Raw genomic sequence first — 27646 nt, forward strand, 5'->3', positions numbered from 1 at the left:
GAAGATTCAAAGCAATTAATTTTGGAAGGATGTATGGTGTGTAAAGAACCATGAGACTCACATAATTCAGTCTGCTATTAAGACTGCATTAAGTGGAATAACATATGTGGAATGACCAAAATGAAGATTTGACTTGTCATTCTTAATATTTTTCACAGTTCATAAAATTTTCAAGGAAAATGACTTCACTGAAGGAACTGTTATATTCTAGCTCCACACCATAAAGAAACATATAAGATGTTTTCCATTCTAGTTAACAAGGAAATAAAAAAATTATGCAGTATTTTTTTAAAAGATTTTATTTACTTATTCATGAGAGACACAGAGACACAGGCAGAGGGAGAAGCAGGCTCCATGCAGGGAGCCTGATGCAAGTCTCAATCCGGGGACTCCAGGATCACGCCCCAGGCTGAAAGCAGGCACTAAATCACTGAGCCACCCAGGCGTCCCAATTATGCAGTATTTTAGAGAAGGAAAGGAGTTCAGAAGATAGAAAGTTAAGATGATACCACAGGCTTACTGAGTTCAAATTATTAAAATGAATACAAAACAACCATTGTTTCCTGCCAAAATATAGTAACAGAAACTGGATTTATCTACCTAACTGAAAAAAAATTAAAAACATTAAAAAATATTTTCTTAAAAAAAGACAAAACAGGGATCCCTGGGTAGCGCAGCGGTTTGGCGCCTGCCTTTGGCCCAGGGGGTGATCCTGGAGACCCAGGATCGAATCCCACGTCGGGCTCCCTGCATGGAGCCTGCTTCTCCCTCTGCCTATGTCTCTGCCTCTCTCTCTCTCTCTCTCTCTCTCTCTCTCTCTGTGTGTGTGTGACTATCATAAGTAAAATAAAAAAAAAAAGACAAAACACATGAAACAGTGTCTCGAGATATTAGACATCAAGCAATAAAGGTCAGTACTCCTTGACGGATGGGAAATAAATGAGGTTAAGCCTTAATGTTGCCCAAAATAACTGCCCAGGTAAAGTTTCCAAGCAACACTGCAGGAAGGGAAATCCAAAGCAGAGTTAGGTGGTCTCCTTAAGTTGAATATACTGACATGGAAGTCCAGGAATGCCAAAATATCCAGAATTCACAGAAAAGAAAACAACACAGAGACAATTTCAAATATAAGTAAGATTTCCATTTGAGAATTCAGCGGAGTACTGATCAATGCACACTTTTAGGGGAACAGTGCAAAGCCAGATTAAAACAAAAACAAAAACAAAAACAAAAATGAAACAAAACTACCCCAACAGATTAGAAGAAATAATCACCAAGGAATAGTATTCAGAAAGAGTAACTATTTCCATGAGCCAGAGGGGGGTGGGGGGAATCTCATAATTCAGGATGCAATGGAAAGAGTACTTTAAAAAGTTTTGTCACTTAGGTTGTCTGGGTGGCTCAATGGTTGAGCATCTGCTTTCATGACCAGGGCATGATCCTAGAGTCGTGGGATCGAGTCCCACATTGGGCTCCCTGCACAGAGCCTGCCTCTCCCTCTGCCTGTCTCTGCCTCTCTCTGTATCTCTCATGAATAAATAAATAAAATCTTTAAAAAAAAAAAAAAGAAAAGAAAAGAAAAGTTTTGTCTCATCTGGGGAAATTAACTTGAGGCTGAGCTCTGCTCCTGATTACCTAATTTATCATTAAAGGTAAACACTAAAGGAGCAAATTATTTCCAAGTAACTTAACCATATCTTGAAATAACATTCAAAAATACTTATAGAAATACAAATTATCTAGCACCAACAAGGCAAAGTCCATCATAGTTGGTATCTAGCTAAAAATTTCAGGCCTTCAGAGAAGAAAAACACTACCCAAAATTAATTTGAAAAACTCAGCCAATCAAATAATGCCAAAAATGATACATGCAGTAAGTTTGTTATATAAGGACATTAGTAGATTATTATAAATGTATTTATTCCATACACCTAAGAAACTACAGGATATTTGAACATAGTAAGAGGTGATATGGAAAATATAAAGGAGATCTATATTGTAGTTCTAGAGATGAAAACTACAATGTCTAATAATAATGATATATTTGATGAGATAAATGACAGATTACACACTGCAGAAAATATACCTGAAGGCATAGTAATGGAAACCATCCAAAATGATACACAGAGAGAAAAATTACTGAAAAAGATTGAAGAGCACATCAGTGAGCTGTGGAACAGCTCGAAGCTTCCTGATATAAAGTACTAGAAGGAAAGGAGAAGGGAGCAGGGACACCGGAGTATTTGAATTAAGGTCAAACTTTTTTTTAACTTGATGAAGATTCGAAATTTGCAAATGGAAGAAGCTGAACAAACCTCAGCCACCAAAAAATGAAGAAAACTACTCCAAGACCAATTACAATCATCCAATCACTTAAATTATTAATAAAGAGAAAATTATACAAGGAACTAGAGATGAAAAGTAACAGAAAATACAAAAGAACAAAGATAGCAGATTTCTTGTCTAAACAATGCAAGTTCAAACAGCAGAGTAATATCTTTAAAGTATAAAAGAAGGATCCCTGGGTGGCGCAGCGGTTTGGCGCCTGCCTTTGGCCCGGGGCACGATCCTGGAGACCCGGGATCGAATCCCACGTCGGGCTCCCGGTGCATGGAGCCTGCTTCTCCCTCTGCCTGTGTCTCTGCATCTCTCTCTCTCTCTCTCTGTAACTATCATAAATAAATTAAAATTTAAAAAAAAAAATAAAGTATAAAAGAAATAATTCTGTCGACCTAGAATTCTTTTTCCAGGGAAAGTGTCCGTAAAAATAGAAGGTGAAAAAAAAATAGGTGAAATAAAGAATCTTTTAACTCCAATTAAGCTGAAAAATTATTAATGGACTTGAATATAAGAAACATCAAAAAAAAGATCTTCAGATTGAAGGACAATAATACCAGAAGGAAATGTAGACCTGCAAAAGGAATGAAAAGACTAGAAATAGGGGCACCTGGGTGTCTTCAGTGGCTGAGCATCTGCCTTTGGCTCAGATCATGATCCTGGGGTCCTGAGATACAGTCCCACAATAGGCTCCCTGCGGAGAGCCTGCTTCTCCCTCTGCCTATGTCTCTGCCTCTCTCTCTGTGTCTCTCATGAATGAATAAATAAAATCTTTAAAAAGAGAGAGAGACTGGAAATAGTAATTATGTGGATAAACATTTATTTTATTATAAAAATTCTTTGAAGGAAAATCAACTGTTTAAAACAAAAATAATAAAAATGTATCTGAGGTTTATGACATATAGTGAAATAAAATGTATAACATTAGCACAAAGTCCAGAAGGGGAGAAACATAGTTTACTATTTTACGATTCTTACCCTATACATTAAGCATGTATAATATCACTTAAAGGTAGGCAGTGATATCAAAGATATTATAAAGCATAAACCAACCATTAAATTAACAAAAAAAGAGCTATCGCTAATAAATCAACACATTAAATGAAATCATAAATTACTGTCTAATTAATCTTCCAAAAAGAGCAGGAAAGGGCAGGGGGAGAAAAAAAGAAAATATGGGACACTGGGGGGAAAAAATTATGGTAGATTGAAGCTGAAATATACCAATAATCACATTAAATATAAGTGTTTAAACACCCTTATTAAAAGACAGAGATTGTCAGATTGGATGAATAATAATATCTAATTGTATGCTGCCTATAAGAAACCCACTTTAAATGTAATGACCAAATATTTTTAAAATATAAAAACAGAAGTACCATGTTAACATTAGTCAAAAGAAAGCTATAGTGGCTATATTAAATCAGACGAAATAAGTTTTAGAACAAAGGCTTAAAAAAATAGAACAAAGGATTTTATCTGGATAGAAAGAATCATTTCATAATGTTAAAGAGCTCAATTCATCAAGAAGACATAATAACTCTAAATGTTTATGTGTCTAATAAAAGAACTTCAAGATACAAGAAGCAACAACTGATAGAACTAGAAAAAAATTGATAAATCCATAATTATAACTGAAGATTTCAACACCTCTCTCTCTCAGTAATTGATAGGGCATGTAGACAGAAAATCAGTAAAAATATAAAAGTTAGCCCTCGACTCCCATGGCAGAAATCATTGCTGCACTTTTCTTAAGCTGTATAGTTGAAATTTAAAAATGTTATAAAGAGGCTATAAAAAGGAAATATTTTATGGGTTACTTCAATAGGGGAGAGCTAGTAATTTTGTTTTCTTTCTTTTTTTTAAATATTTTTTTCTTTATTTATTTATGATAGTCACACACAGAGAGAGAGAGGCAGAGACACAGGCAGAGGGAGAAGCAGGTTCCATGCACCAGGAGCCCGACGTGGGATTCGATCCCGGGTCTCCAGGATCGTGCCCTGGGCCAAAGGCAGGCGCCAAACCACTGCGCCACCCAGGGATCCCGCAATTTTGTTTTCTTAGAAATTTGTAACACCATATGATTTCACTCATCTGTGGAATTTAAGAAACAAAATAAATGAACATGGGAGGACAAAAGAGAGAGAGAGGCAAACCAAGAAATAGATTCTTAACTATAGAGAACAAATTGATGGCTATGGATGGGATGTGGGCAAGGAATGAGTTAAAAAGGTAGTGGGCGTTAAGGAGTGCACTTGTGATGAGCACTGATTGTTGTAGGTAAGTGATGAATCACTAAATTCTACACCAGAAACCAAGATTACACTGCATGTTAACTAACTGCAACTTAAATAAAAATAGGGAAAGAAAAAAAATTTTAACACCAACACTAATTTAAGATTGGTGTTACATATACTTATATTATTGGTTTTAGTTTTTCCTAATTTATATTAAATTACTTAACCAGTGTTGTTTTGAAGAATTAAGTAATACTGATTGGTAAAAAGTTTCCATAAAGTGGTTCTTATATATCTGCTATAAATAAAATGAAATATAATAAGAGCATTATATATTTTATAGTAAGAAAAGTACCGAGTATGCTATCCAGTACCTATAGTCCAAGAAAAAAAAATTAATTTAAAAGAGCTTAAATACTGATTGCTCCCAGATAAAATTTCTGTTAATCATTAATAATATGTTTAAATAGAGACCCTGACTTTAATTGGAGCTTTATTGACTAAAAAGATTATAAAGTACAATTAGAAAAAAATTCCTTTTAGGGCAGTCATTGTTAAATCTTTATAATAAGATTTTGGCTTTAGTCTTAGCAATTTCTAGATGAAAAATTCTCAGCACAAGCTTTCAGTATTAATGTATTAATGTCTAAAAATTAGTTAAGTAATTCTTCCATTAAACCATACTTCCTTCATGATGGCAAGACTCATAAAGAGGGTGTGAAATTACTTTATCATACTTATTTCATGGAAGTTCTTTTACTTCCATGTGATAGATACTTACATGTGATACCTTGAAAGTAGACAACACATTTTCAAAGTATCACATGTAAGCAAATTCTAGTCTTAAAGTAAAGCAATGAAGTCAGTGTATTTGTCTTTCATATCTCATGACTATTTTTGACACAAGATCCTATGTATAAATAATTTTTCTGAAGTCACTTTGGGGTTCTGATCTTATTACTCTTACTCTTTTCTCAACTTCCACACTAAGTAGCTTTTAAGATGTGAAGAAAAAGCCTTTATTCAGCAATTTATCTAAATCGATTTAACTCCTCAAACTTAATTTGAACTTGAATTTTAGGAATCTGAAAGCTGTCCACTTTTCCTAATACCAGTTAGGGAGGTGACAATTTGGAAGAACTGATTCAGTGTCCTTAATTGAGGACACTGGTTATGACCACTTTATACCAACATTTTCTATGGCCTAAAAAATACTAAAACAATTATAAAATAAAATGATAAAATATAAAATTAAATTCTATTAAAGTAAAATATTCAAATACACTGTAACATCGTAGAATGAGATGCATATTGATAGATGCTACATACAGTAAGTTGATGTTTTATGTAAACAAGGTATTAACCTTAGAGTTTTAAAGCTAGCATATAAAATTCCAGATGGCCTAAAATTTGGGAGACATCTTTGCTCCAAATCATGGCATTGGTAGAGAAAGTATACTAAAAGAGCTAACTAGAGGCACCTGGGTGGTTCATTCGGTTAAGCGTCTATCTTCATTCAGGTCATGATCCCGGAGTCCTGGGACTGAGCCCCATATTGGGCTCCCTGCTTGGTAAGGTTCCTGTTTCTCTCTCTTCCTCTGCTGTTCCCCGTGCTTATGCTCCCTCCCTCAAATAAATAAATTTTAAAAATCTTTTCTTAAAAAAGAGCTAACTAAAAGTTATTATTGTGTGCATTAAGATGACTATCTCAAAAGATTATAAGCTGAGCAGAAAGCACAAAACCCTGATTGGACAATAGTTGTAGAGTAGCTTACTTTAATCAGGAATGGAGTGGAGTCCAGGGAATCAAATTTTGCTCAAACTCAAAATGCTACAAGCAGAAAGCTAGGCTTACTATTAGAAACCAAGATTAAAGCTTTCACTTGAGATAGAATAAGCAACATTTACCAAAACACTACAAGAAATACAGTCTATAATGGAGGTAGAGAACTCTAGGTTCTCTGCCTAGAGAGGTAGGTCAAGGAGTGTTATGATAAAGGAAACCACAAAATTGTTAAAATACTGGACAAGTAGCATTCAGAAGAGAAAAACAGCAATTACTAGTATAATATAAACATACAACTCTCATTCAAAATGCAAATGCAAAACAAAACACTAAAATATGAAAATATTTAATGCTAAGAAAAACAGTTGCCAAAATATGCAAGTAAATTATGTATTTATTCCATATGGATAATTAGGTAAGAACTGTCAACAATGATTTAAGAATAAATATATTTATGTTCCTCAGAGATACTATATGATATCATAACATTATTTTAAAAGTATACCTACAGAACATGAAAGGATGTTTGGCATCAATAGCCATGAAGAATATGCAAATTAAAACCACTATTAGATATCACTACACATTAATTATAATGGCTAAAATAAAAAGTATAGACAATATGCACATTACTGGCAATACATTATTATGTACGTACATACATACTAAACTCTCACAAATTGTCGGTAATAATGCAAAATATTATAGCCCCTCTGGAACCTGTTTTGGCAGTTTCTTATAAAATTAAACATATACTACCATATGACCCAGCAATCCCACTCCTTGTTATATACCCTAAGAGAAAGAAAACTTGTATTTATACAAAAAAAAAACAAAAACAAAAAAAACTGTAAGTAAATGTTTATAGAAATTCTATTAAAATCTCCCAAACTGTAAACAACCCAAATGTCCTTCAACAAGTGAATATATTTAAAATAAAACAAAAAATTAGGGGACACCTGAGTGGCTCAGTCTGTTGAGCTTCCGACTTTTGGCTTTGGCTAGGTCATGTTCTCGGGGTTATGAGATTGAGCCCCTGCTTGGAATTCTCTCTCCCTCTCCCTCCACATCTTACCCCCACAAAAAAAATAAAAATCTTAAAAAAAACTGTATTGCAACCACACTGCATTATTCTACATATACTAACCTACACTTATGAAAATAAAACTTCATAAGGTAGGGCAAGGAACAACTGTAGGGAGCTATAAACTGATGAATTCCCAGGGCTCAAACAGGGTTAGAAAATATTTAGATTCCACTGGTATGACATGATCAAAAGTATAAAGGTATAGTGATAGAGAATAGCTTAGTTGTTACTAAGGGTTAAAGATTGAGAGACAGGCACCTAGGTTGCTCAGTGGTTGAGCATCTGCCTTTGGCTGAGGTCATGATCCCTGGGTCCTAGAATCAAGTATCATGTCAGGCTCCCCACAGGGAGCTTATTTCTCCCTCTGCTTATGTCTCTGTCTCTCTGTGCCTCTTAGGAATAAATAAATTAAATCTTTAAAAAAAAAGATTGGGGAAGAATATATATGTAAAAGGATATCATGGGGGTGAATTGTGATGACAATGTCTGGATCCTGATTGTGATGGCAATTACAATGTAAGGGTAAGAGTCAAGAATCATGCACATCAGAAAAAACAATTTACTATATGGTAACCTAAAAACCAACACACCTGTAGTATATAGACTATATATATATATATATATATATATATATATATATACACACATAATACCTGAAAGTTCTGCTTTCACATACAAAGGAATAACTAGTATAGATCTTTATTCTCAGCTATAAGCAATTAGAAACTGGACAAAATATGCAAAACGACTACTGTCAGACATTGAACCAGAGACAGTGAAGGACTGTAGTATAAGGAAGGGAAACAAATAAGAGGAGTCCTGCAATCTCCTAGATAGAGTTCACATAAAATTACAGATTGAGAGAAAGGATAAGTGACCTTGACATAGCAATAGAAAATATCCAATTAAATACATAGAGAAAAAATAGTGCCAAAGAGGAAGAAGGAGGATAATGAGGAGGAGGAGGAAGATGAGAAGAAAGAGAGTGAGGAGAAGAAGAAGAGGGAGGTGGATGAAATGGAGAAGGAAAAAGAAAAGAAAGCAAAGGGGAAGGAAGGGAATTCAGGAACCAGGGACACAATATTAAATAGTCTAGCATATTATATGTGTAATTGAAACTCCATGAGAAGAAAGAGAAAAAAGAGAATGGGAAAATATTTAAATTAATATTGGGGAGAATTTTCAAATTTGATAAATATTATAAAATTACACATTCAAGAAACTCAATAAGACTTCAGCAGAATATGCTAGAACATATCAGGGCACATCATTATCAACTTTCTGAAAGCCAGTGGGAGAAAGAGAATTTTAAAAGTTACTAGAGAACAAAGACACAAGACACACAGAAAACAAAGTATTATTAGACTTTTGGTGGTGCAAGCCAAAAGGCATTGGATGAAGTTGTTAAAGATTTTATTTATTTGAGACAGAAAGAGAAAGCACGAGTGAGCTCAGGGGGTAAGGGCAGAGGGAGAGGGAGGAGACTCCCCGCTGAGCAAGGAGCCTGATGTGGGGCTGGATCCCAGGACCCTGAGCTCATGACCTGAGCCCAAGGCAGACTACAGAGCCACCCAGGAGTCCCTGGAATGAAGTTTTTAAATTGCTGAAAGTCAAGGGAGAATTTCATTCACAGCAAAAGAAATTAAAAAAAAATTTCAAAAGTGAAATTAAAAAGAATTTTTGTTTCTCAGGTGGAAGAAAATGATGCCAGTTGAAGTCATGAACTACAAATAGTAATAAAGAGCACCAGAAATGACAAATATGTGGATAAGTGCAATAACTATTTTTTTCTCATGTGTGAATTACTTTAAAAAAATAATTGACTGCTTAAAGTAAAAAGAATGACAATGAAGAGCAGTATCTGTAAGATGATGGAAAAGGAGTTCTCTATCCCACATTCCCCCCCACAAAAATGAATCTTTGGTAGCTATCCATGGGAAAAAATGTGCCTTTGTAGGGCTTTGGAATCCAAGAAGGGGTTACAAAACACTGGTGGAGCCCAAGCCTGAGGAGGGCTGCTTTGACAAGACAAACCCATGTTAAATTGTCAGGTCTGCCAATCATGGTATTGGTTGTAGGCTGGAAGCAGCTGTTTCTTTGTGAATTTGGCTCCAGACCTGCTTGTTCACATTCTGCCACCAGCCTCTTCTGCCAAGGGACCAAGAAGTGCTACAATCACCATAACTCGAGTAACATACCTGCCAATCTCAGACCTAACTGTGGTCCCTACAGTAGCCCCACAACTATGTTCCTGCCTTCTCTACTGAGGTCCTATCGCAGTGCTGCTTGCTTATCCAGGGACCTGCCCAGGGACCCCAGACACATCTCCAGGAACAATCCTGCAGAATTAGGATCTGACTATATGGTTCCTGAAACAGTCCTGTGGCCTGAATTCAGCCTCCCTCTTAGCAGAGGTTGGAGGCAATCATGCTGCCCAAGGATCTGCCCAAGGACCCAGCAAAAATCATATCCATAGGTCAATATCTCAAATGAACATAGATACAAAAATCCTCAACAAAATAGTAGCAAAACAGATTCAAAAGTATTTATCCCTGAGATTCAAGCATGGTTTAACATATGCAAACCAATAAATGTGATACAGCACATTAATAGAATGTAGAAGAGAAAGCGTATGATTATTTCAATAGATATACAAAAGGCATTTGACAAATATCAATATCCTATCATGATAAAAATGTTCAAAAATTTTGTTACAGAAGGAACTTATCTCTGCATAAAAGCCCATAGCTAATATAATAGTCAACAATGAAATATAAGTTTTCCCTCTAAGATCATCAACTGTCTTGTTGATGTCCAGTGTTACCACTTTATTCAACATAGTACTGAAAGTCCTAGTGAGAGAAATTAGGCAAGAAAAAGAAACAAAGGCATCCAAATTAGAAAAGGAAGAAGTTAAATTTTCTCTATTTGTAGAGGACATGATCCTAAATAGAGAACACATTAAGGAGCCACCAAGGTCCTAGACTATTAGGACTAATACATGAATTCAGTAAATTTGCAGGACACAAAAATCAATACAGAAAAACTATTCAATAACAACAAACTATCTTAATTAACAAAAAATCCCATTTTACAATAGCATCAAATATATATACAAGTATATTAATATACATATATTTAGTATATTTAATATTTTACAAAGGAAGCATAAAATCTATACCTGAAACTAGAAAACATTGATGAAATTGAAAAAGTGTGCCTGGGGGCCTGAGTGTCTCAGTAGTTAAGAGACTAGCTCTTGGTTTCAACTCAGGTCATGATCTCAAAGTCCTGGGATCAAGTCCTGCATCAGGTTCCATACTTAGTGGGAGTTACTTAAGATTCTCATTCCCTCTTTCTCTATGCCTCCCCCTGCTCATATTCTCCCTTTTTTCTAAAATAAATAAATGAATATTGGGAAAAAACATTGAAAAAGAAAAATAAATAGAAAGACATCTCCTGTTCATATCTTGGAAGAGTTAATACTGTTAAATTTCTATACTACCCAAAGTGATCTACAGATTCAGTGTAATCCTTATCAAATTCCAATGGACTTTTTTACAGAAACAGAAAAAAAATAATCCTAAAATTTATGTGGAACTACAAAAGACCTCAAAATGCCAAAGCAATCTCAAGAAATAACAAAGCTGGAGACATCACTTTTCCTGATTTAAAGTATATTGTAAAGCTACAGTAATCAAAACAATATGGTACTGGCATAAAGACAGACATTTAGATCATTGGAACAGAATAAAAATACAGCAATAAATCCACACGTTTATGGTCGACTGATCTTCAAGAAGGATACAAAAAATACACAATGAGAAAAGGACAATCTCTTTAATAAATAATGTTGGCAAAACTACCTGTCTACATGCATAAGACCTTGAACTTACACCATATACAAAAATCAACTCGAAATGAATTAAAGACTTAAATGTTTGACCCAAAACTATAACTCTCCTAGAAAAAAACTTAGGGAAACATCTTAACACTAGTCTGAACAATGAAGCTTTGGATATGACATCAAAAGCACAAACGACGAAAGCAAATATGGTTGAGTGGGACTACATCAAACAAATATGCTTTTGCACAGCAAAAGAACCAACTAACAAAGTGAAGATATAACCTATGGCATGGGAGAAATTATTTCTAATCTATACATAGAATAAAAACCAATATCTAAAATATATAAGGAACCCATATAACTAAATAGCAAAAACTAACTGATTAGAAAATGAGCAAAATAGACATTCCTTTAAAGAAGATGTACAAATAGCTAACCTATATATGAAGGTGCTCAACATTACTAATTATCAAGGAAATTCAAATCAAAATCACAACGAGATATCACCCATACCTAGTACAATAGCTAGTATCAAAAAGATAAAAGATAACAAGTGTTGGCCAAGATGTGGAGAAAGGGAAAGCTTGTGCTTTGTTGGTGGGAATGTAAATTGTTAATGCCATTTTGGAAAACAGTGTGGAGGTTCCTCAAAAAAAAAATTAAAAATAGAACTGCTGTATGATTTAGCAATCCCACTTTTAGGTATATAATCAAAGGAAATGAAATTAGGATCTCAAAGAGGTATCTGCACCCGCATGTTCATTGTAGCATTATTCACAACAGCCAAGATACAGAAACAAACTATGTGCCAATCTATGGATAAATGGATAAAGATATATATATGTATAGAATGGAATATTACTTACTTACCTTCTATTATTATTATTTTTTATTACTTATCTTTTTTAAGGTTTTATTTATTTATTTATTTATTTATTTTAATTTTTTTTTTTCATGAGAGACACAGAGAGAGAGGCAGAGAAAGAAGCAGGCTCCATGTGGGGAGCCTGATGTGCGTCTCGATCCCAGGTCTCCAGGATCATGCCCTGGGCGGAAGGCAAGCACTAAACCGCTGAGCTACTGGGGCTGCCCTATTACTTACCTTTAAAAGTATTATTATCTTTTAAAGAAAAGAGAAAGAATTATAGACATTTATGACAAAATGAATGAAGCTGGAAAACAATTATGTTAAGTTAAATAAGCCAGAGATAGAAAGACAAATACTACATTGTCAGACAAGACAAATCCTGCACTTTTATGTGGAATCTAAAAAAGTAAAAGTCATAGAAGTGGACAGATTAGTGGTTGCAAGGAGCTAGTGGGAGAGAGAAATGGGGAGATGTTAGTCAAAGGGTATAAAGTTTCAATTATGCAGGATTAGTTCCAAGATCTAATGTACAGTATGGTAATGAGTTAATGCTGGATTGTATATTTGATATTTAATAAGAGAGTAAATCTTAAATATTCTTACTACACACATGCACAAAAGATAATTATGTGAGATGATAGATATGTTAATTAGGCTGATTATGGTAATCATTTAACAATGTACACATACATCAAAACATAAATTTGCCCAACTTAAATTATACAACTTTTATTTTTGATCATACCTCAGTAAAGCTAGAAATAAATAATGACAATTAATTTTGGAGCTTGTAATGTGCATAGATGCGTAAGGAATGATGTAACAGCACAATAGAAAACATTAAAGAATATCATAATATCAAGAATTGATGGAGATGTAGGATGAAATAAAAACTCTAATACATGTCTTGTAAAAATGCAAATTGGCACATTTTGGAAAACATTTGATAATGCCTAGTAAAGTGGAAACTACACTTAACCGATGACCCAGCAATTATACTCGGAAAAGGTGGAGGAATATTTATCTAGTGAAGTGAAGGAACTCCCACAAATGCCCCCAAAAATTATCTGTAAGAAAGTTTATTGCAGTGCAGATATAATGGTGAAGACACACACATACACACAAAAGAGAGAAAATAACAAAATTACTCTGAACAGGGAAATGGACAAGTCTAGGTGAAATGCCTGCTTAAATTTGCATAATTAGTAGGGATTCCAAGGAGGATCCTGGTTGGGTTGGCACTGGAGTCCGCGTGGTACACCAAAGAAACCACGCTTAATAAAATACAATTTTACAAAGACTGAATAGCAGGATAGGGGGACCACACCAAAGGATTTCTAAACAAAAAGGAAAGTAATAAGAGCAAATTATGTAGCTAAAACTCAGTCTCAGACATGGTAAGATTAAATAGAGTACACAGTCTCTTTTTTGTCTTTTTCTATTCTTTGCTGACACTTCATTAATTCAATACATATTTATTGAATTCCTTGAACACATTCAAATGTGCAATCTGTTCCATTTTGTCTAGTAAAGAATTAATCAAACTATTTGTTGGTTCATAACCTTGGGAACTTCCTGGGTGGAAAATCTGAAACTGGCCCCTGCACACGGAGGGCAAAGGAGCGCCAGATGAAAGAGGGAGGCCACTCCAGGCTGATCAGTGGCAGGTTTCATAAGCAAAAGAACTTACTTATAAGGCTTGTCTTGAGCAGCTGCAAGACAAGTAGATCTCTAAGTCTGCCTGCCAGAATTTTATAAGGTATATAGAGGGCTTGATGAGGTTCTTCGCTCACACATACCATCCTGATGGTATCAACAGCACATTGCTTTCTCAAGTCTGCATCCACTGTCCATACAGTGGGTTAAGTGTGGATTGCAAGGATAGGGGGTGGGGAATTGGATTGCCCACGCCCAGCTCTGAAGTCAACCGGTGGTCATATCCTCTCCATGACCTTCACCAACACTATGCCCAATTAATACATTTTTTCTCAGAGGCGTAGTATACCTAACCTTTAGAGTGATACTAACAGTAGTACTTTCAGATATCATGCCAGGTGAGTCAGAGGTGTAAAGACCAGTGGGTAACTGAGTTATTTGATCTGGGGAAGCTGTTATCTTTTTTTTAGGTTATGTGTTAGAAGGCACATTCAGCTAAAATTTATATCTCATTTACCTGTAGTTAGCAGTTTGTGGGGGATATTTTGTGTTGGCTTGCATTGTTTTCTATGAAAAAGAAGGACTCAATAGCAGGACTTTGATCCAATTGTTATAATACACATTTTTCCAACATGGCCTTGGTCATAGCATCTCTGCCAATACATATTAATTCATTTTGTGAGCACTCTGTTCAGGAATGTCTACTCAAAAATTATTCATCTATTCATTTAAAAGTAAGGACTGAATTCCTTTCACTTCCTCCTGTTTATCTCCAGCCATATCTACAGCCCCAACTGGATCAAAGGTCTGCTATATCTTAATTTCTAGTGTAAAAAGACAAATTCTCTTTGTTCCTTTGACATTCTTTATATGCACAGCTATTTTAGAAATACCAAATTTGAGAAGGATTTTCCCTTTGTTTAATGTTTTACTTATAGGAGTTAACAACTTTATACATATCAGCCCCCAGTGTTATGATACCATTTTAATTTAGAAACAGATGACCATTATTTCACTGTAAGGCATTTTCCAGATTTATAGAGTCATAAAACTGATGGCATTTTAGGGATGTTCACAATGGAAAGCAATAAGGAGCATCAGTATAATTATAACAAATAGAAATGTTATCTTGCCTAGCAATTGTTTTATGTTTCAGCAGTTTTTCTTTTAGTGTGTTCACTGAAAGGCAATATTATTATGGATATTCTGCATTTAGATACTAAGTAGCCCTTGATTAGATGAATTCAAAAATCTTGAACTGCCTAATTCTCAGTCAAAATGTAAAATATCAATTTCTTCTTACTTAAGAGTGATTCTTGAAAAGTCTACAATGTATCAATAAGTTAAGTTGATCAAAAATAATATTATAAAAGATTAGTGATCCTCTTCACATTCAAATATTTTCTTCTCTTCCCTGCTTAAGTAATTGATTTCTAAATTAAATAAGCAATCTCTCAAGTGAATGCCAGTGATTACCAAGGGATAAATTAGTATAAATGCATATCCTCCTATAGGAAAAATAACTTATTGATGATGACTCAGTGACATGATCTTTTAAAAACAAGAGATTTTTGTGCTCGCTTTGGCAGCACATATACTAAAAACAAGAGATTATTATTATTATTACAAGCTAAAAACAAATACTTTTACTCCTACCAACATTTTCGTATTTAGATCATAAGGACCTATATGAGCATATCAATATATTAATGCGTACTAGTTCTTTTTCATTTAAAATGTAGCTATTTTCCATTATTCAGAAAATGGGAAAGTAGTATGAATAATTAAATAGTAAGTCAATGAAATTCATCTCTGTATATAGGATTGCGTTTTGGAAAAAAGTTGTATAGCAGATTGTCTTTTTAGCTCTTTGACTAAGCTGAAATGAATGGATTATTTTACTCCTTAAACACATACATGTTCACCAAATTCAGTAGATTAAGACAAAAACAAAGAACAAAAAGAGTGCTGCAAAGGCATCCTGGACAATTATACTCAAGTCCTACTCAGAAGTTTTACTTTGTATCTGGCCAACAAAGAATTAATCTGGACCCAGCTTTTATTCAGATAGCAATTTTCAAAAAGATTTCTTTTCAAAAAATATTTTTGGGTGCTTTTGCATAGCCATCTGCTGATTTGGGGAAATACAGAAAAAGATACATGTCTCAAAATTGAAGATAGCCTAGATAAGGAGCTAAGATATCTTTCCATATTAAAGTTCTTTATACTGAAATTGTATTATCAGTGTTCAAACATATTCACTTTCTCATATTATTAATGACAAATCCTTTCTTGAACCTAAATCTCCTTTTATTTATAGCCCTATCTTGCTCCTGACTTGGCAACCAAGCTTTGTGAGTAGCTATTTACACACTATGTCTCCATCTTCATATTTGGGCTTTTTGTCCAGTGTCTTATCCACATTATTAAATCAAATTGAGCATTTTTCACTTACTTGGACACTCAGAAGCTTTAATAGACACATTCTATTTACTCATCTAAAAGTCAGCCCTTGGCTTCCTAATTTTATACCAAGAACCTCCTTTTCTCCTTATCCACATTGTGCTCCTTACAATTGGCTAGATTTTCTTCTGGCTTTCTTCCTAATTGATCTCATTCATTCCAATGACCTCAGTGAATATTTTTATACTAGTAACCCTCAACTCTCTAGCACAGGTCTTTTTCTTGAGGCCCTGATCCATTTATCCAACTGCCTACTAGAAACCTTTCCTTTTACATTTCCCAATCACCTCACACTTGACATATCTAAAAGTAACCATAGTTTTGACTGTCAGATCTACTCCTAATGTTTAATTTAGCTGATGGCCTCATCTACCTCATTGTTCAAATATAGGTGATACTTAACTCTTCCTTTCACCTCCTGTATATATTTAATCACCAAGTCCCATGAACTCTGACTAGTGAACAACTCTTACATCTGCCTTCTTCTCTTGGATGCCATTGTGGGTACCCTAGTCCAAGCCATGCTCACAATTCCAAAAGTTTTCAACTGTTTTTTCTGCCTATAATATTTTTCTTTTTCAATCTATTCTCAATATATTACCATAGTCTACATATCAGGCTTAATGTCTTGTAATCCTTTTTCATTGTTTTTATGATAATGTTCAAAATCTGTAATGCATTTTATAAGTGGATGGAAAAGATTAACAGCAGGCTTGTGATACATTTTCACTATGGAATACCTTGGAAATAGAAAGAAAGATGACCTGGTCAAATCTCCCTGTAAATATGTAATTGACAGATCCGCTATAAAGTACATCATTGGCATTTATTAGTGAGAAAGTCATTATGTGTAGAATGCTTTTAGTAGGATGTATCAAGTTTGTATAGGATTGTTAATGGCAAAGAAACATAAACTCTGGATTTATAAGACATGACCCAGGAAAGATGTTACATAACCTGTGTAATGACCAAAGTAATTCCTTTTTGTGTAAATAATAACCGTGTGCATCATTTAGATAGTTCATGCTTGAGAAGAATACATTTTAATATGTCAGGAAAGACCTGGGGAGTTACATTTGTTGTCCCAAACTTCTCTATTTTGCCTAGTTCTGAGATGACTTTTATCTATAATATTATTAGTAAACCTTGTTACAGATAAGATTGCTGATTCTTAAGAGTCTGATTTGACAATATGATTCTTTGAGTTAATTTAATAAGTCTTCATGCAAGTTAGTTTATTTTAAGTCCTTGAGCCTCATCTTTTTTCCAACAGAAATCCTATAATCCAGCCTTACTGGACTTCTTGGACTCATTTTGGTTCCTTATGTGCACTCACGTTTCTACCTATTTCACTCTAAGTTTTCAAATCAGTTGTTTCCTTACCTGGAATGCTATTCTCCTCACTCGTCTCTGCCTTCTTATTCTCTTCAGCAACCATAGTCATTTACTCTCTTTGCCTATTAATCTCTAGTTTTCCTATACAATTTCCTACTAAAGACTTTGTGACCTATCTATATGTTTCAATAACATCTACTACTTCTTCAAGTACAGCTATAAGACTTTTTATTTTGTGAAGGAAAAAAAATCTCATCTTTTCTAGTCACCATTCTTAACCATAGCTTAGCAAAGCTTGTTATATAACAGGTGTAGAAATACATGCTGAACAAAGTTGACTATTTTGGGACATATCATAATTATTGGTCTAAAATAGCTCATTGCAGTTGAGATTTCAAAAATTCTTTATTATATTTACAGCATAATAAAAAACAGGTCTAGAGAAAATGTTTGAGAATACACCATTTTATATTCATCTCTTTTCTCATTTCATATTATCTAAGAGCAAAATTTTTCTACCTATTATGTGACCTCAAGAAAGTCACATCATCATTTAAGTTCCTCACTATAAAATGAGAGTGCTAATAATATTTTTTAAATGATGGCTCTATGGATTGCTTAGATTTTTAAAATATGTGAAATAAATGTATTAGAATATTCACTTTAAATATAAATAATCTTAAAATTGAATAGAAGCCACTTTCTTAAAATGTTTTTGTGTGTGTCTTTATTTTGTTAAAAGTACATGTAGAATATATTCCAACTATCAATTTTTAATAGGAACTTACACCTGATTTTGTATAAACATCTGTCTGCTTTATATTTACAACTCTCCTTATTTGGACGCAGAATTCTCAAGGTATGACAGCAAGTTTGATAATTTGTGTATGTAGTTCCTTCTGTTAAACAATGCTGAAGGACCTCGAAACATATTTTGTTAATACACAAAAAGGTTAGGAAGTATATTAGAAATGCAAAATGTTACAGCCAAACAATAATAACAATTTTTCTACCCTCCAAAAGGCACATTACTTCCCCTGTGAAAGAGTCTTCATGTATTATAAATTCCTTCCTGCATTACCAAAGTTACTCTATCATCATCTATACTCTTATCTGATTACCTAAATGTATAGGATGGACACCAGTCAATACTCCTGGAAAAATGCAACGTCTAGTGGGCTTTATGATTTTAGAACCAAGATAAAAGCCTTATGACTCAAAGAAAGCAATCAAATGCATTTTTGTAGCCACAAGCATCATATTTACTTAAAGGATTGTGACTATAAAAGCAAATCTCTCTTACTGGAAGCTGGGACAAAAGCTGTCAGAGAACAGGGTAGTAAATAGCTCTGAAATTGTTTTCTCTGCTTCATTTCAAAAGCTTAGGGCCACCAATGTTTGACCTTTTACAAATAGAATGGTTTCCTGCAGGTCTTGGTGCTGTACCGAATGCTGATGGTGGTAGAGGGTTGATGCAGTCATCAAGAATGGTAAATATGCTCATCACTGGTGCATTCTTCTGCATCAGGAACATTTCTCACTCAGTGACATTTGCTGGTTTCCTCGAAAAAAAGGTAGAGTGATTCTATTTTTTTCCCCAACCATTTTCCCTCTAGTATCTTGACCAAGCAGGGCAAGGAAAATTGTGTAATTGTCCAAAATGACTCTATATAGCTTAGTCTAAGGAAAATAAAGTCAAGTTGAACAAGAAGGCATTTTACTGAGAACATGTGGAGTCAACCTGTTGTCTTTTTTACTCGATAATGGAGAACATAAAAATATATTTGAGGGTTATTGCAATTTGCTATCTTTTTGTAGATTGTATGGTAACATTAATCTCCATCTCTGGAGGTAGGATATTTGCCTTATGGTTTCCAATACACAGATACTGAAATATTAATATGGGGTAATCAGTGGATAGTTTTTAAAGTAAACTATCTATGTAATACAACTATTTATAATATTAGAAAGAGGACCTCCTGGTTGGCAAGTCAGTTAAGTCTCCAACTCTTGGTTTCTGCTCAGGTCGGGATCTCAGGGTGGTGAGATTGAGTCCCACATCAGTTTCTGTGCTCAGCATGGAATCTGCTTGAGAGTCTCTCTCCTTCTTCTGCCTCTCCCACTTGTGCTCAATCAATCATTCTTCATAATATTAGAAAACACTAACAAAATAAAGGCTTATATTATATCTATGCTAATATACAATACCATTATTTAGCTACTATGATAATATTAAAGCATGCCATTACAAACTTCTGAGTGCCTATCATGTGTTAGACTGTTTTGTTTTTGATACACATCTGTAAAGTGGTGGCTATTATTTCCTTATTTTTATAGTTGAAAAAAACTTCAGATCAAATGAAATACACAATTGCTCAGGTCAAATGAAATGGTTAGTAAAGAAACTGGAGATAAGATCAGATCCTGGGTCTTTCTGAATCCAGATATCATGCCAAGAATGTTTACAACTGCATAAACTGTCTACATACATCCTGAGAATAGAAGGCATGTTCTTGGATTCTATTTCGTGTGTTTTGAAATAAGAAATTAATTAGAGAAGAATTATTTTTGTGAGTTAGGATCCCTCTGATTAGAGCCTTGGGCAACTTTCAGAGGATACTTTAATACTTAACAAGTATTAACAATGTGCTAAGTGTCATGTTAAATGCTTTGCATCCATTATCTATTCAACCTTCATCTACAAGGAGGAGATGATTTTAATCGCCAATTTATAGAAAGGGGAATTGATAATTTGGGGATATCTTTATTTTCTATTTTTTCTCCATATCTGTTCTTTGTGTTTTTCTATCCTGTTCTGAACCCTAAGAGTCTGACTTCTAAAGATTTCTTTTCCTGGGCTCCATGGCCCTTTGACTCCTGGTTGGGCTTGGAAGGTGTAAGAATTAACAAGAAATAGGTATAAGAGAAAAGATCAGGAGATTGACTCACTTTGCCAAGGTTCTGGCAGAGACTGCTGTTCTTTATGTCCATAGTTCAAATTAGTGGTCCCACTTCTGTGTCTCCAGTTGTCTCTGTGATGTGGTCACACCTTTCCCTTTCCTTTCCTTTTCAGGCCCCAGGTGGAAACAACTTCCTGCTGTTGCTAGTTCTGGCTTTTCATTACACTCTGTTACTTCCGGAATTCTGCACACCTTTGTCATGGTCTCTTCAATTACACCCCTTGAAGTATGCCAATTGTTGACTGCTGGGAACTTGACTGACATAAAAAAGGTTAAGTAAATTGCCTTAGGGTTACTTGATTAGGATTTGGCAGAGTCAAGTTCAACTCAGGTTTGTTTGATGCCAACACCATTAACCGTCTGTCATTCTGCCTCACAGATTAATCACCACAGGGAAGAGAATGAATTGGATCTCAGCCCCTAAGGATTTGTACTTTTTCCCCCAGGGTCTCCTCTTTATTTGGAAAAAGTGCCCCTGCCAGTGAAGAAACTACTGTCAGGGAATCTGACCACAGATCATCAAAAGCAGTTCAAATCCTGAAGATCTGGCCAAGCAAAAGTCTGTCGAGCAGGTCTAAAAAACGAGTAGAAGTCAAAAGGTAGCCATATTACTCTAGCAGTGGTTAGAGGGGTTACTATATGAATTTCTCCTGCTGGCTATACCACAAATTCAGAAGGCTCTGTACAATCAGACTTCAAGCTCAGATACTGTCCTATTAATTCATCAAGCTGTATACCACAAAACTTTGTTATTTATCTCTCCAAAAATTATGTATTAAATTCCTTTTATGGTCTAGGCATTGCACTAAGTGCAGGTCATATAAAAATGAGTAAGACAAGGAATTTGCCCCAGAGAAATCACAGAGTAGATATACGCAAATGCATAGTCCAGAAGTTTGATGAGGAATTATGGTTGCTATGATTGAAACTTGTATGGGTTGCTGTGGAAGAACAAGACTATTTCTTCACTCTTTCCTTTCCCCTCTTGTCACTCAATGGTTTCACCCAGCCACACAACTTTTTCCCTAATACCTAAAATTCACTACCCAAACCCTAGACTATAAAACCGGAGTTGAAAAAAAAAATGTGGTTGGCCTCATAGGTGGGGATTCATGAAATAATGAACATATGTAACATGCTAAACTGTTCTTCAACAAACCCTCAGACCTTTCACATTCCAATATCTCTCAATGGTGGCTAGATTTGGGTCTAAGTCAGAGCAATTGTTTGGACAATATTTTAAATAATAAATAACTAATCTGAAGCTCAGATGTACACCAAAGACAAGTATTTTATAGTCATTGTGATTTTGCTTTCTTTTAAGGAGGGAAACAGTTCAGAACAGTACTTCTGTCTTGCCTTCCCATTGTCTCTTCTCTACCTGTCTCTACTTTTCTTCCCATCTTCTCATGACTTTCCATCTTCTTTTCCCTGCCTCTCTATTCTTCCCAAGTCATCTTTCCTTCCCTCTCATCTTCTTTTCCCTTTTCTTCCTCTTAGTCAACCATTATATCTAGGATTATTTCACATGAGATTCAATCAACAATAGATAAAACCAATGGATAAAAGTTTGATTAGTAATTGTGAAACACCTCCCACAAAATACTAATCAATTGAAAGGGGGAAAAAAAGAGTGAAAATATGGTGGGAAAACCTGGCAGATACGAACATGACAAGGTCAACAAGATTACCACTAGTGACTGCATGATAATGTGCTGCAAACAGTGCAGGGAGAAGTTTATAGCATCATTTTAATAATATTATTGCTAAGACTTTATGAAGTGAATTTGATTGTGAAAAAACAATTGATGGGTAGAGGCTGAGGGGCATGTGGCCTTATCCAGAATGTAAGGTTTTTATACTCTTTAAAGCTCTCATGCCTATAAAAGACAGGAAAAGACTGAGAAACTTTTTCAGATTTTAAAAATCTAATGTGACACATACAACTGGATCATCATATTCTAAAGAAATTTTTAACTTTTTTTTTTTATGATAGGCACACAGTGAGAGAGAGAGAGAGAGAGGCAGAGACACAGGCAGAGGGAGAAGCAGGCTCCATGCACCCGGAGCCCGACGTGGGACTCGATCCCGGGTCTCCAGGATCGCGCCTGGGGCCAAAGGCAGGCGCTAAACCGCTGCGCCACCCAGGGATCCCCCATATTCTAAAGAAATTAAAAGGAAACATTGATGTAGTTGGAAAACTTTGCATGAGTTCTGTGTATGGAAATGGTTGTAATGTATTAATACTGATTTCTTGATTTGGGGGATATGCCTTGCTTGTATAAAAGAGTGTTCAAGTTTTGGTAAAATACATATGGTGAAATATACACTTCAGTGTCTGTGGTGAATGGACATTATGTCTGCAAGTTTCTTTCAAAAGATTCAGAAACAGACTAATAATAATGTATATGGAAGTATGTGGGAGGTGTATATGTGTGTTTGCCGGGGGGAGGTAGCAAGCAAATCCTATACATTTCTAACAAATTCCCTATATTGAGTGAAGGTATATTGGGGTTGTATGTACTGTTCCAGCAATTTTTCTGTAAGTTTGAAATAGTTTCAATATTCATTATCTTAAAAAATACTGTTGGACTCATCTTCCATATCCAGTAAGGTAGGAATAACAGATACCAAACTTGAACTTTAAATTAAACAACTAAAAATGAGATAAAACATATTAAATAATAAGTTTTAGACATTGGGTAATAACTGTTAGAATTGTTGATCTCTGAGAAAGGAAAAAAAAACACAAAAAATGAAAATTCTCCATATTTGGGGAAAACTATCATTTACAAATCCAGGAAGCATAACAAACCTTGAACATATGATAATCAAATTGATACTAGTGATGAAGAGAAAAATTTAAAGCAACCAGATGGTGGGGGAAGAAACACATTATATATTGAGGGAAGAAAGAAAGAATGACAATAGATTCTTACTTAAAAGAAACAACCCAAAAGATGAAGAAATAAAAAATGTATCTCTGAAGTACTAGTAAAAAAAAGGTATGAACTATAATTCTATATCCAGCAAAAATATGTTTTAAAAACAAAGGTGAAATACTTTTCAAACTGAAATCTGAAAGAATTCTTCATCAGAATCTTATTCAAGAAATATTAAAAGATCTTCAGATCAAAGCAAAATGATATCAAATGGAAATCTGAGTCTACACAATGGAATTGTTGCCAGGTGAACTGGGGAGACCCAGGGCCCTGGGGCCTTGACCCAGCTCATCTCAAAGGAACCACCAAAGGTTCTTGGTCTTGTCTTGAGAAAGAATTTGGACAGACATGCAACACAGCAGATGGATGACACAAGCAGTTAGGTTTATTAAAATGAAAAGGATATTCTTGAGGCATTGAGAGCTGGCAAATGAGAGAGAAAGAGAGATGCTTGCTCTAGGGAGTTGGGTTTCTATATTTTATTGACATTTGTTTATTACTTAGAGTGGGAAGCAGGGCTTTGCACTTTTTCCCCTAATTTGATCAGGGGGATCTTGTCATGCTGGCTGCCATCTTGGACCTGTCTGATTTGATCCAGCTTCTTGTGTGTGGCCAGGACACAGGGCAGGCCTCTGACTTCGTGATGGTGGCCAAGACTTCCTGGTGGCAGCCATCACTTCCTGATAGCTGGCCTGACTTCCTAACAGCTGGCTTCTGACTTCCTGATGGCAGCCATCACTTCCTCATTGCTGGCCTCAGGTTCCTGTTAGAACTCAATGGCCTATGCTAACAGAATAAAAACCATTCAAAATGGTAAATGTGTGAGTAAATATAAAGTTAAAATTTAATATTTTATTTTTTTATTTTTTTTAATTTTTATTTATTTATGATAGTCACAGAGAGAGAGAGAGAGGCAGAGACACAGGCAGAGGGAGAAGCAGGCTCCATGCACCAGGAGCCCAACGTGGGATTCGATCCCGGGTCTCCAGGATCGTGCCCTGGGCCAAAGGCAGGCGCCAAACTGCTGTGCCACCCAGGGATCCCAAATTTTAATATTTTAAAATATCCCAAATGATGATTGACTATTTAAAACAAAGTAAAAAGAGTTTTTGAAGCTAGTAAGCCCAAAAAAATATATAGATAGAATCATAATAAAACACTAAATCCAAAAGAAGGCAGAAAATGAGGAAAAGGAAAACAAAAGATTAACAAACAAAAAATAATAATAATAATATGGTAGTTTTAAGCTCACCACTAGCAATAATCACATTAAATATAAATTAACTAAATACCCTGATTAAAAGAGAGTTGTCAGATTAGATAAAAAAGAAAAAGACCTAACTATATGATACTTAAGTTGAATGTAACTGAAAAACATTATTAACTTGGTGAATACAAATATGATTGGGAAATAATTCAAGATTTTCGTTATTAACATTTCACTGATAAATCAAGGATTATTAAAAATAGATGTGCATGTGCATATGAGTGCCTGTGCGTGTGTGTGCATGTGTGTATGTGTAGGTGTGTACATCCCTAGAGAAAAGATACCACAACCTAGGAGGAAGATTTGAATGGAGTCCTGCCCTTTCATTTTATTTTATTCTTATTTATTAAGACTCTACCCTTCTTCAAGGTGCACTTCAATTGATATAATTCCATGAAAAGTTTTCAGTTGGGAGTGAGGAATGGTGAACAGAATTCAATTAATGTTGCTTAGTTCTCTGCAGCTGCACCAAAACCCTGCCTTCTCTAGTTTTATGGTTTACATCTTTTTGGCAGGGAGGGAGAACATTGCTTTAAATTCCTTCCAAAAACTGTCTTATTTTTCATGAGAAGGTAGTCCGTTTCTGGTGCTCGTTATCATAGTACTTGGAATGACAGTGTATTGCTTGCCCACTGTCAGTGCTCTAATCTGGACTGTAAATATTCATTTAGTAGAGATATTTCTCTTTCACAATAATTGAAGCAACTATTTCATCTAAAAATGAGTATAACCAAAGACTTTATTGGATAGAAAGCAGGAAAATAAACTATGTGGTTTTCAAAAAAGTCAGTTTAAACATACATAAACCACAAATACTCTGTGTGTATAAATTGTTGTATATTGTATATAAATATACATATATGTATATGATAATATATTGTATCATATTATGGTATCATATGATTATTTGTGTGTGTGTGTTGTGAATTTCCTTGTGGTTCTGTTGTGAAATATCAATCTCTACTGATGGGAGAAAACCTTAGTTTAGAAACCTCAAATAGAAATTTCTCAGTTCCGATTTTAGCTTTTTGTTGTTGTTGTCCTTATTAAATATCGACCTCCCATCCTCTTCTGGGCACACTGCCAACTCACACCTACTCATTTGCTCCCGGGATCTGAGAAGACAGGTCAGCTTCCAAAAAACACATTTAGCTTTGTTGTCTGTAATTACTACAAGTTAAGAATTTAAAGTCACCTTAGAGTTATATTTGAAGTTATCATTTTTATAGTTCAAATAATTTCTATTCCCATCATCAGTGCAAAAATCTGTAGAAATTTGAGAAATCAGAGATTTATATTCAAATCTCTAGTATTTGCCTTTAAAATCACCTGCCAATGTAGCATACTAAAAGCAATTTCTCTCTGCTACAGCCCTAATGGATGTAGTGATTTAGAATTCCCTACTTTCTTTGGGGAAAAACAAAGTTCTGGGCTGGTTACTGCTTTAAAATATTGACCTACAGCTATTTTCTTTACCTTTCAAGGGAATGACCAAATATATCCTCTATATAGCAGTAGCTTTGGGTAAAATAATCCGCTTGTCTCCTTCCTGATTTTATTCCTTTTAAATTCTCTCTATAATATTTTAATCCCAGCTGTATGTGTTATTTAGATTACTGAATTACAACAAACAAAAGGAGTATGTTTTCAAGAGTGTAATAAAGACATCATACTTAAATTGAAGCTCCCTTTCTCACTCGAGCTTTGCTTAGTTTTGGAAATTAGTAAGGGCATGCAGTTACCCTCTTTTGTACTATGTTTGACTTTCTATATTATACTTACCCTCTAGAGTTGAAAACATGAGAAGGCACCATAAAAGCATCTTCTGCATGGCTTTCCCTGCCAGGGTTGCTACTTTTTTACTGTTGGTCTTCACCACTGTTGTAGCTTGTTGTCTATGATTGAAGGGGCATTGTGAAAGACCTGCAGGCCCTGCTGAGGAGGGAATCCATCCTAAGCAGATTCCCTAGGTATGGATCCTTTGGAAAACAATTCTATCTTCCTGCTGCCCTCTGTGGGCAACTTAAACTGTTTACCTCTGATCCACACATCTTGCCTCCCATTCCAGGTGTAGTAAGGTTAGTAGAAATGGGCATAATCCACCATCTGCTTCAGACCTGGAAAAATCAGTGGATTCTTTTACATTCTCTGTCTGGTCTTATCACTAAGCATCTCCATCTGATACTATCCTTCCCCTTGCCTCCAGTGACATGAAGTAGGTCAATAAACCGTGTGCATAACACATGCCCACTCAGGAATGACATGTCAGTCTTTGGTTTGTGCAGAGATTTTCCTTTATTGGCTTTAAGGAGGGGGAACCAATCAGGTACCATTTCTCTCATCTTTAACAATAATCCCTTCTTACTCTCTCCACTCCATGTTTTAATCTCTTAAAAGAAAGTAGTTCAGCTTCTCTTACTACTGGATGTGAGCATGATAATCCCATGCCAAGAAATGTGCCATTTTTGAAATTGTCCCTGGAGACTCTATTAATTTTTCTCTGGAATCCCTCTCTATAGTAATTCCTGCAATGTAATCGCTTGGGGCAGAAAATGATTCCAATCATTATTTCCCACCATGCTGCCACCTAAAGCGAGAGAATTGCAAGAGCTCATGTAGAAACACTGAAACAAGAGGGGGGATCTCACTGAATACACCTTGCTGTGTGGATAAAGACTATAAGAGGTTTCCTGTGGGTGAAAGCAACTCCTGAACAGAGTCTTAAAAGATGAATAGCCATTGTAGAGATCAGGAAGGAGAAAGGCATAGATATGAGAATGAACAAATGAAAGGAATGAGAATCAGCATAGGCTATGCAAAAGAGCTGTAAGCAGTTCACTGTCCATGTAGAGAATATTAGT

Source organism: Nyctereutes procyonoides, unplaced genomic scaffold, assembly GCF_905146905.1.
Source record: "Nyctereutes procyonoides isolate TBG_1078 unplaced genomic scaffold, NYPRO_anot_genome, whole genome shotgun sequence".
In the NCBI taxonomy this organism is placed as follows: domain Eukaryota; kingdom Metazoa; phylum Chordata; class Mammalia; order Carnivora; family Canidae; genus Nyctereutes; species Nyctereutes procyonoides.